The sequence below is a fragment of the Pongo pygmaeus genome, chromosome 15 (genome assembly GCF_028885625.2).
Source record: "Pongo pygmaeus isolate AG05252 chromosome 15, NHGRI_mPonPyg2-v2.0_pri, whole genome shotgun sequence".
Classification (NCBI taxonomy): domain Eukaryota; kingdom Metazoa; phylum Chordata; class Mammalia; order Primates; family Hominidae; genus Pongo; species Pongo pygmaeus.
The window spans coordinates 95,177,793-95,186,675 of NC_072388.2; positions in this window are offsets into that span (position 1 = coordinate 95,177,793).

The following is an 8,883-nucleotide window of genomic DNA, read 5'->3' on the forward strand; positions in this document are numbered from 1 at the left end:
GGCAGGGACCTCAGTGCTGCCTACACGCAGAGTCCAGCCCAGACATCCCCTCCCTCCCCTCCCCACAGTGCTTACAGGGAACCCCCGTACATGGGAACAGAGCACGTGCATGGGCTTCACCCAGTCCACTCCATTCTCTTCACAGCTACGCTGTCCATGTTCCTAGGTGGGACAATGAGGCTAAGAAACTTAAGTACTTGTCCCAGGTGACACAGCTTGTGAAATGAGACTCAGTTTCCTGCTCATGTTCTGGTTTCCTGGGATCTTGTAGGCACACTGTGAATGAGGAGAGATGAATCCTGGAAGTTGTTCAGTGTCAACTGCCACCATGCCCCCATTCAGAGCCAGTCTCAGCCCGAATTCAGCGCCGCCTGTGCCCCCGTCTTCATTCATGTCCTGTCATGGTGTTCACTGTGAGAAAAACAGAGACCTGGGCTGATTCAGTCCCCACCACCTATCACTGAGGTAAGCCGCTCAGCCCTTTTGAGCCTCTGTCTCTCAAGGGTAAATGGGCTGATTAAACGTACTGACACATGTAATCCCCTGGCCTTGTACCGATGCACAGGGTAAATCGAGGATTCAAGGGTGAATGCGGATCCCTCTTTCTCAGCTTGAAACACCACACCTGTGAGGTCAGCAGACCTCCTGGGTGCTCCCACGGCACCCACCAACACTTCCCACAGGTTTTGGCACATAGTAGGTGCTTAATACACCTACTGAAATAGAGATGGAATTTTATTAGTAGGGGCTTAAATTAGTAGGTGCTGACATAGAGATGGAATTTAATTAGGAAAGTATTTGTGTGAAGTGTTTCCAAGATAAATGGCTTTTTTGATTGTGTCTATTCTTGGAAAACAGCACGTGTCTCAGAAGGGGCCACGGGAGGGCCTTGTATGGGCACTGGCGTGACAGATCTGAGATTTAGAAAGAAATGCCGACAGATGCGGTGTGGTGGGGCTGGGGTGGGAAAAACTGAAGAGAGACAAGACTTGGGGATGGGGCAGGAAGACCACTGGGTGGTCTATGCCAGGAGTATCATGGCCACTGTGGGACAGGTGTGGAAGAGGCCAGTAGAGCCAGGCCTTGGGCTTCAGGGCCTGCTTATAGACAGACTCAAGTCCCCTTCTGAGCTGGGTGGCTCAAGCATCTTCCTTCCTCTGTAAAACGGAGGTACGACAGGTCCCTATCTGTGTGCACATAGTGCACCCTTGACTGATGGGCACACAAGTGAGTACTGGCATCACTGTGTGTTGACACCCTGCAGCTATCTTGTGGGAGGCAGCTCTAGAGTTCAGGCATAGCTCTGCAGCCTGCGTGGATGCCAGCTCTGCAGCCTGTGTGGATGCCAGCTCTGCTACTTCCCCCACAGGAACTTGGGCCAGTTAGCTAACACCCCTGAGAATTAGCTCTACCATCTGTAAAGTGGGGATGACACCTGCTCTCTAGGATCGTGTGCAGATTCAGTTGGATTCTGCTGGTAAATGCTTGGCACTGAGTAAATGTTGGACAGAGGGCACTGTCCTTCTTGGCTGGACTCAAAAGGTGGGAGAAGAGGCCACATGCCCCACTGCCTCTGGCTGCCTGGGCCCAGCATTTCACAGGGCTTTGGTTCTCTCCCAAGAACCTGGGTGCAGGCCCTGGGATTCCTCAGTAGGAACTCCTCCAGAAACTCACTGGGAAACACCTTAATCTGCACTGGCAATGGCCAGGGGCTGAGTCAAAGGAGGGGAAACAAACATTTTGGAAGCAAATGTGTCAGCCGTGGGTCTCATTCATTGAAAGATATTTGAAAGCCTCTTTATCCAGCCTGAATGTGGTCTTTTCCAGAGATCAAAATGTTTCTCACTTCCCAGTGTTCCTGAGAAATCATGCTTGGCCTTCCATGGAATAAGCCTTTATTGAGCACCTACTGTGTGCCAAGCCCAGCGCTCAACACTAAAGAGACAAAAGTGTCCTCTCTGTCACTTGTTCAGAGCACATTCCTGAGTGCCTGCATGCACTGAGCACAGCGCAAGGCCCAGAGGACACACAGATGAGATGCCCAGTCCCTGCCCTGAAGGATGCCACAGTTCCAAGAGCAAACAGCAAGAAACACAGCAAGCATGGAAAAGCCACTCTTGTCTCCTACTGGTTCTCCAGAGCCTTCTTTCATCCTGAGTGTTAATGACATTTGAGAAGGAGCAAAGTGTTCAGCCACAAGCCATCATGGGGCAATTCCAGACATCCCAGGAAAAGCCATGGAAAATACGGGAAGTGGGGGAATGGATCCTCTACAAAAATCTCTGAACGTCAGACCACATACATGATAGCTAAGAGCCGATTCATCCATCCATTCAGCAAATATTCATTGAGTGCCTACTACGTGCTGGGCACAGGATCAAGAGCTTAGCATCCAAGTCTTACTTGTTTTCACTTCATCTCAGACAGAGCAGAGGCTACCATTCTGGAAATCTACAGGCACATCCCCCACATCATGGGCACTGGCTCCTTATGTGGGAGCCCAAGAAGCATATCGGAGACCCTTTTAAGAAAGCAACCACTTTCCTCTCAGGAGACCTATTGCCATTATTAATTCAAGAACATCTTGGAGAAATCACTTGCAGTCTGGGATGCTGGTTTGTGCAGAAAAATCTCTCCCTCTCATATGCCATGTGGTCATCTGCTTCTCTTTAAAGCTTTTAGATAAATAAGCCCCAAATCAACTTGGCCTCCATTTCTGTAGCTATGGAAGTGGATTCTGGCTTGAATTACACAGACATGGGTTTCCCTTTGGAACAAGTCACATGGTTGACCTGTAGCCTCAGTATACAAATGAGAACTAGGGAGTTGGCAGTATAAATTATTGAGAAGTACCATGAATTGTTCTTTTTTCAGAACTTAAAAAGAAAAGGAAAGAAAGGCAGGGGGTAGAAACGCCAATCAGTTCAGAGTTTGCAGGTGGCTCCCAGGAATAGCTCCATCAAGGACCTGCCATGGAGCTCCAGAAGGGGAAGTTGCTGGTAGGAGCTGAGGACACAAGCTCAGGGTAACCATAGTAGCTCCCATGTAGTGTGTGCCCCCTCCTGCTGTTCCCATAGAAATTACCAGCCAAAATTTGAGGTCCTGATGTGCTGACATGTGAAAGGAAGAAGAAGGGAGTTCCTTCAACAGAGGAGAGAATGTTAGCAGTGGTGCATCCATAGGCGTCTGCAGCAACTCAATTCTTGCCTCCTCTGGGGAAAATACTCATATGAGGGGCATAAGGCAGAGTAGGAGACCAAGGCAAGTTTTAGAACAGGAACGAGTTTATTAAAAAGTTTTAGAGACCGGGTGCAGTGGCTCACACCTGTAATCCCAGCACTTTGGGAGGCCAAGGCAGGTGGATCAGCTGAGTTCAGGAGTTCGAGACCAGCCTGGCCAACATGGTGAAACCCCGTCTGTACTAAAAATACAAAAATTTGCCTGGTGTAGTGGTGGGCACCTGTAATCCCAGCTACTCGGGAGGCTGAGGCAGGAGAATCATTTGAACCTGGAAGGTGGAGTTTGCCATGAGCTGAGATTGTGCCATTGTACTCCAGCCTGGGCAACAAGAGTGAAATTCCATCTCAAAAAAAAAAGTCTTAGAGCAGGAACAAAACAAAGTACTCTTGGAAGAGGGCCAAGCAGGTGACTTGAGAGATTCAGGTCCTGTTTAGTCCTTGACTTGGGGTCTTTTTACATTAGCATTTTTCCTGGATCCCCATTTCTCCTCCTCCAATTCTTCCCTTGGGGCAGGCTGTCCTCATGAGAAGTGGCCTGCCAGCACTTGGGAGGGGCTGCATGCACAATGAATTTAGTGAAGTTGCATGCGTGCTCACTTGAAGGGTTTTTCCCTAATCAGTCCAGTGTTCCTAGAGGAAGGTCATCTACCAGTTAAACTCCACCATTTTGCCTCTTAGTGCGCATGCTTGAGCCCACTCACCCAGCTCCCAAGATCTTATTGGGAAGCTGCTGATCACCAGCTTCCATTGTTTTCAGTTGTTTTTGCTGTTCCCTGTTGCCAGCTGTAACCAGTTATTATCTTAGCAAGACAGCTTAACAACTGCCTGACCAGCACCTATTGGTTGCCTGACATTCCTCGGTGTCAAAGAAGGGGGTTGGGAAGGCAGTGCTCTCCTGCCCTGCTCTAACATTTTCCCACTCAAGAGTCCAAGACCCAATTCTTTAGGAAACGGGATGAAGTTCAGTCTTCTCTAACTGCTTCCTGCTGACAGAGGGGTGGTGGTGGTTGTTCTGTGGGTCTTGGACTCTTGCTAGCTGTCAGGGCAGGGTGGCTCCATGGGTTGGTGAAAGTGGTATTCAGCCAGATCCAAGGGAAATGAGCAGGATTTTATCTCTGTCATGTCCCTCTGCTGGGCAGTCTAGGGGTCCTCTGTAGAAGGGTGACTTGAATATTGAGAGGATGGCATCCCTCACTGAGGATCATCTGGAGCTTGATGACCTGAAGGCAAGAGGAGATAAATGGAGTTATTAGATTTAGAGGACATGGACCAAAAAGGAGCAAAAATCAAAGACTAATGAGTGGAACCAAAAACAGAAGAATCCAGGATAATCATTTCCAGGTTCCTTTCCAATTTTGCCAACTCTGGGAGCCTTGTTCCTGTAAATTGGAGGCTCAATTTAGGAGTTGTCTGATGTTGTCTTATACTTTTCCCAGTTGATTTACACAAAAGCATCATTTTTCATCTAAGGCTAAACAAATTGTACTGGCCATTAACATCTCTAGTCCTTGATTGTTTTGGAGGATTACAGCTGCTAAAGAGTTGATTTGTTCTTGCAAGATTGTTAAGGTTTTGGCCATGGCCTCAATGTTGTTGATTTCCTTTGAGAGTTGGCTGTAGGTTAAGGAGGCTTTTGTGATTCCAGCAATTCCAGTTCCTGTACTGGCTATGATGCCAAGTCCTGTGAGAAAGGGACTTAATTGGATAGCCCTCTTCACCCTGAGCAAGATGGAATGCCAGTGTATTGGTACTGGCAGAGAGAGATTGCCAAGGGCTATGAGGATGTTCAGGGATACATAGTCTATGGTACAAGTTTCAGTCCAGTTAGTGGGAAGGCATTGGTGAACTGATTGGCCACAAACATAGAAGACTCCTTGAGTTTTAAGACAAGTAGAGATGTTGAAATGAAATAGATTCTGGGCCTGGAACAGTGGCTCATGCCTGTAATCCCAGCACTTTGGGAGGCAGAGGCAGGTGGATAACAAGGTCAGGAGTTCAAGACCAGCCTGACCAATATGGTGAAAACCCGTCTCTACTAAAAATACAAAAATTAGCTGGGCATGGTGGCGCATACCTGTAGTCCCAGCTACTCAGGAGGCTGAAGCAGAAGACTCACTTGAACCCAGGAGGCAGAGGTTGCAGTGAGCCGAGATCACGCCACTGCACTCCAGCCTGGGTGACAGAGTGAGACTCCATCTCAAAAAAAAAAAAAAGAAAAAAGAAAAATCTGACTCTTTAGCTAGGGATCATGGCTAACTCCATATTTTCCTAAGTTTTACTTAGAATTTAATGGCTTTAAAGCAGGCAAATTGTACAGTTATTAAGAGTTATAGTAGCAGTTTATGACCTTAAAGCATGTAGTATACCTAATGACCTTTGAAACTGTACAATTTTTATAAATTCCCTTTCACAAATCTTTTCACAAATTACATGGACCAGCTATGACATGCTTGGACTTTCTGACTTGTCCTAAATATCCCTCTTCTAAAACAACAAGTCATTTTACTTTATGGCAAGAATTTACCATACAAGATCCTTTCTCATATAAAATCTCATTTCTTTATAATGTTCCTTACCAAAAATACCTCTTTACCTTTATAACCTTTGAATTAGGCAAAAGTCATTTTCCTTCTATTAGGAAGTTGTGGCTTGCACTACATGTTGCTGTGCAAGTCCTGTGAAGGGGAGCAGATAAGGAGGTTATCTACATACTGTAGAAGTTATCCCCCCCTCAAGAGATTGCTCAGTTAGATTTCTTGCTAGGGCTTGTCTGAATAAGTGTGGGCTATTTTTAAACCCCTGAAGTAGGACTGTGCAGGTTAAAGTTATTGGTTAAAGATTTAGGTAGGTTTCCCAGGAGAAACAGGGCTATTAGAGGGAAAGATGAATTTAGAGGTTGGGTAAATATTAAGGAGGCACCCATCTTGGAAAGTATATTTTTGCCCCAAAGGGGAGTGAATCTTTTCTTTTGGGGGGAGGGGGTGCAATTTGCCCCTACTATCCAATACTATTTGGAGGAGAGTTGCTCAGAGAAGGAGATTAGCACAGAGTAGGCAGCTCTTGAATCCAAAAGGAAAATGTATAATTTTACTTGACACCTCCAAGAGTTGTCCTTGGCTTTGTCCTGTTGATGATGATGTCTGATTTGGAAGCCAGTTGAGTAGAGAGCGCCTTCAGCTCACAGCATTCAGGGGCTGGGATTCTGTCCCAGGGGCCATTTGGCCCTCAGAGCAGTCCCATTTCTAGTGGATGAGCTTGTGGCAGAGGGGTCAAACTGTGAGGGGCTTTTTCCCATTTATCCCCTTGGGCCAGTTTGCCTTCCAGCAGCCTGGCTTCCCACACCAATGGCAGTTACCTGGAGGAGTGGCCTTAGGGCAATCTGGAGGGGGCTGGGGGCTTGTAAAGCAGCCAATATGTGAGTAGCCTCTTGTCCTTGAGTTTCTCCTTTTTCTTAGCCCTGTCCTCCTTGTCCTGATCTTGGTTATAAAAGACTGAGGAGGCTAATTTGAGGATTTCCTGCATAGGCGCACTGGATTCTAAGGCTGACTTTTGTGATTTTTTTCCCAGTTCATTTTTAGGCCAAACAGTATTACTAAGGAGAACTAGTTTTTTGTTTAAGGTTTGGGAGATCAAACTTTTCCCAGTTCTTAGGGATGCATCTAAGGGGGGTGTCTTGTGGTATGGAGACACAATTTCTCATCTGCAAAGAGAAAACAGAGGAGGAAAAGGAAAAAGAAGGTGTCCCCTCTGTTATCCTTTTCTGAACACGGCATCCCCCGTTCATCCTTAGGGTTCCAGAATGAGCCAATCTTACCAGGTACCCTTAACCTTGGTCCCAATTACCCACTTGAGAACAGAGGAGATACTGGAGTGAAGAGGGGACTCCTTATTCATCCTTGGGGTTTCGGAAGAATTGGTCTTGCCCATTACCCCAACCTTGCCTTCATCTCTGTTCTAATGATAATCTGTTCTGTTCCTGTAGCCTGGGATCAGTCTTCAACTCTGTCCTATGGGTACTTTTTTTTTTTTTGAGATGGAGTCTTGCTCTGTCACCCAGACTGTAGTGCAGTGGCACGATCTCGGCTCACTGCAGCATGATCTCGGCTCATTGCAGCACGATCTCGGCTCACTGCAACCTCTGCCTCTCAGTTTAAAGCAATTCTCCTGCCTCAGCCTCCTACGTAGCTGGGATTACATGCACCTGCCACTGTGCCCAACTAATTTTTAAATTTTTAGTAGACATAGGGTTTCCTTTTTTTTTTTTTCCAGACAGAGTTTTGCTCTTGTTGCCCAGGCTGGAGTACAATGGTGTGATCTTGGCTCACTGCAACCTCTGCCTCCCAGGTTCAAGAGATTCTCCTGCCTCAGCCTCCTGAGTAGCTGGGATTACAGGTATGTGCCACCATGCCCAGTTAATTTTGTATTTTTAGTAAAGATGAGGTTTCTCCATGTTGGTCAGGCTGGTCTCAAACTCCCAACCTCAAGTGATCTGCCCACCTCAGCTTCCCAAAGTGCTGGGATTACAGGCATGGGCCACCACATCCGGCCTAGAGACAGGGTTTCACCATGTTGGCCAGGCTGGTCTTGAACTCCTGACCTCGTGATCCACACACTTCGGCCTCCCAAGGTGCTGGGATTACAGGCATGAGCCACCGTGACTGACCCTTATGGGTACTTTTGTCTCTTGCACCTGTAGCCTTGGGCTGGCCTATATCCTTGTCTCCATGACCTTATAGTGACTCTCACTTGGAAAAACAAAATGATTATCTCTTTTCTCAGATTCTCATTTTCCACATTCTTTAAGTAGATGAGAAGCCTGCTTTTTTGCCAACTGCCACAAGGCTGGACTTTCCTCCCTTTGAATATGACCTTGAAGGTCTTGATGCATATTGAGAAGGGCATGGGACAGATTAGAGAAATGAAAGAAAATTTGTATTTGGGGTTCCTCATCCTCCCAGGGCAACACGCAGAAAAAATGCTTAAGCAGACAGGACAATCCTGCTACATGAGGAAGTGGGAGGAGGTGAGAATGACACTTATGGAAAGCCTTCATATGCTCGCAAAAACAGCAACCCTTGGATTTCAGAGGGCAACATGTATTTACCCTCTTGACATAAAGAAGGAACTTCTAGAGGACTTGGGGCTTAGGATAAAGGCTTCAAATGTCAAAGGAGGAATTTTCTCTCCTCCCAAAGGGATGCCAACTCAAAAAAAGCAAGAAAGTGGGATCCTTAAAGGAGTGAGAGTGAGGCCCTATGCAGGTGACAAACTGTTTCAAAAGCCACCAAAAAATCTTGGCCCTTGAGTGTAACAGGGATGAAAAGTGTATGGTAATTTATAAGGAGCTGGCAGAGCTGTGGTTGCAATTAGTATCTGTCCTGGCAACAAGCCAACAGACATTCACAGGGAGGCCATGTCTTTGCTGCTGCACAGATACAGCAAGAGCCGCGGGTGCACAAATAACAGGGAGTGTGTGTTTTAAGGCAGAGAAGGAAGTCAGACAGCATGCAAGGTGAAACCAGAGAAGAGGCAGACTTGCCCCTGAGGCAGACAGTGCAGTGGGTGCACAAGGCTATTTCAAAACACACTTAGAGAAAACAAGAGAACAGGATGTGCAGGTTTTTTGAGAAAGAACCGATTTTAG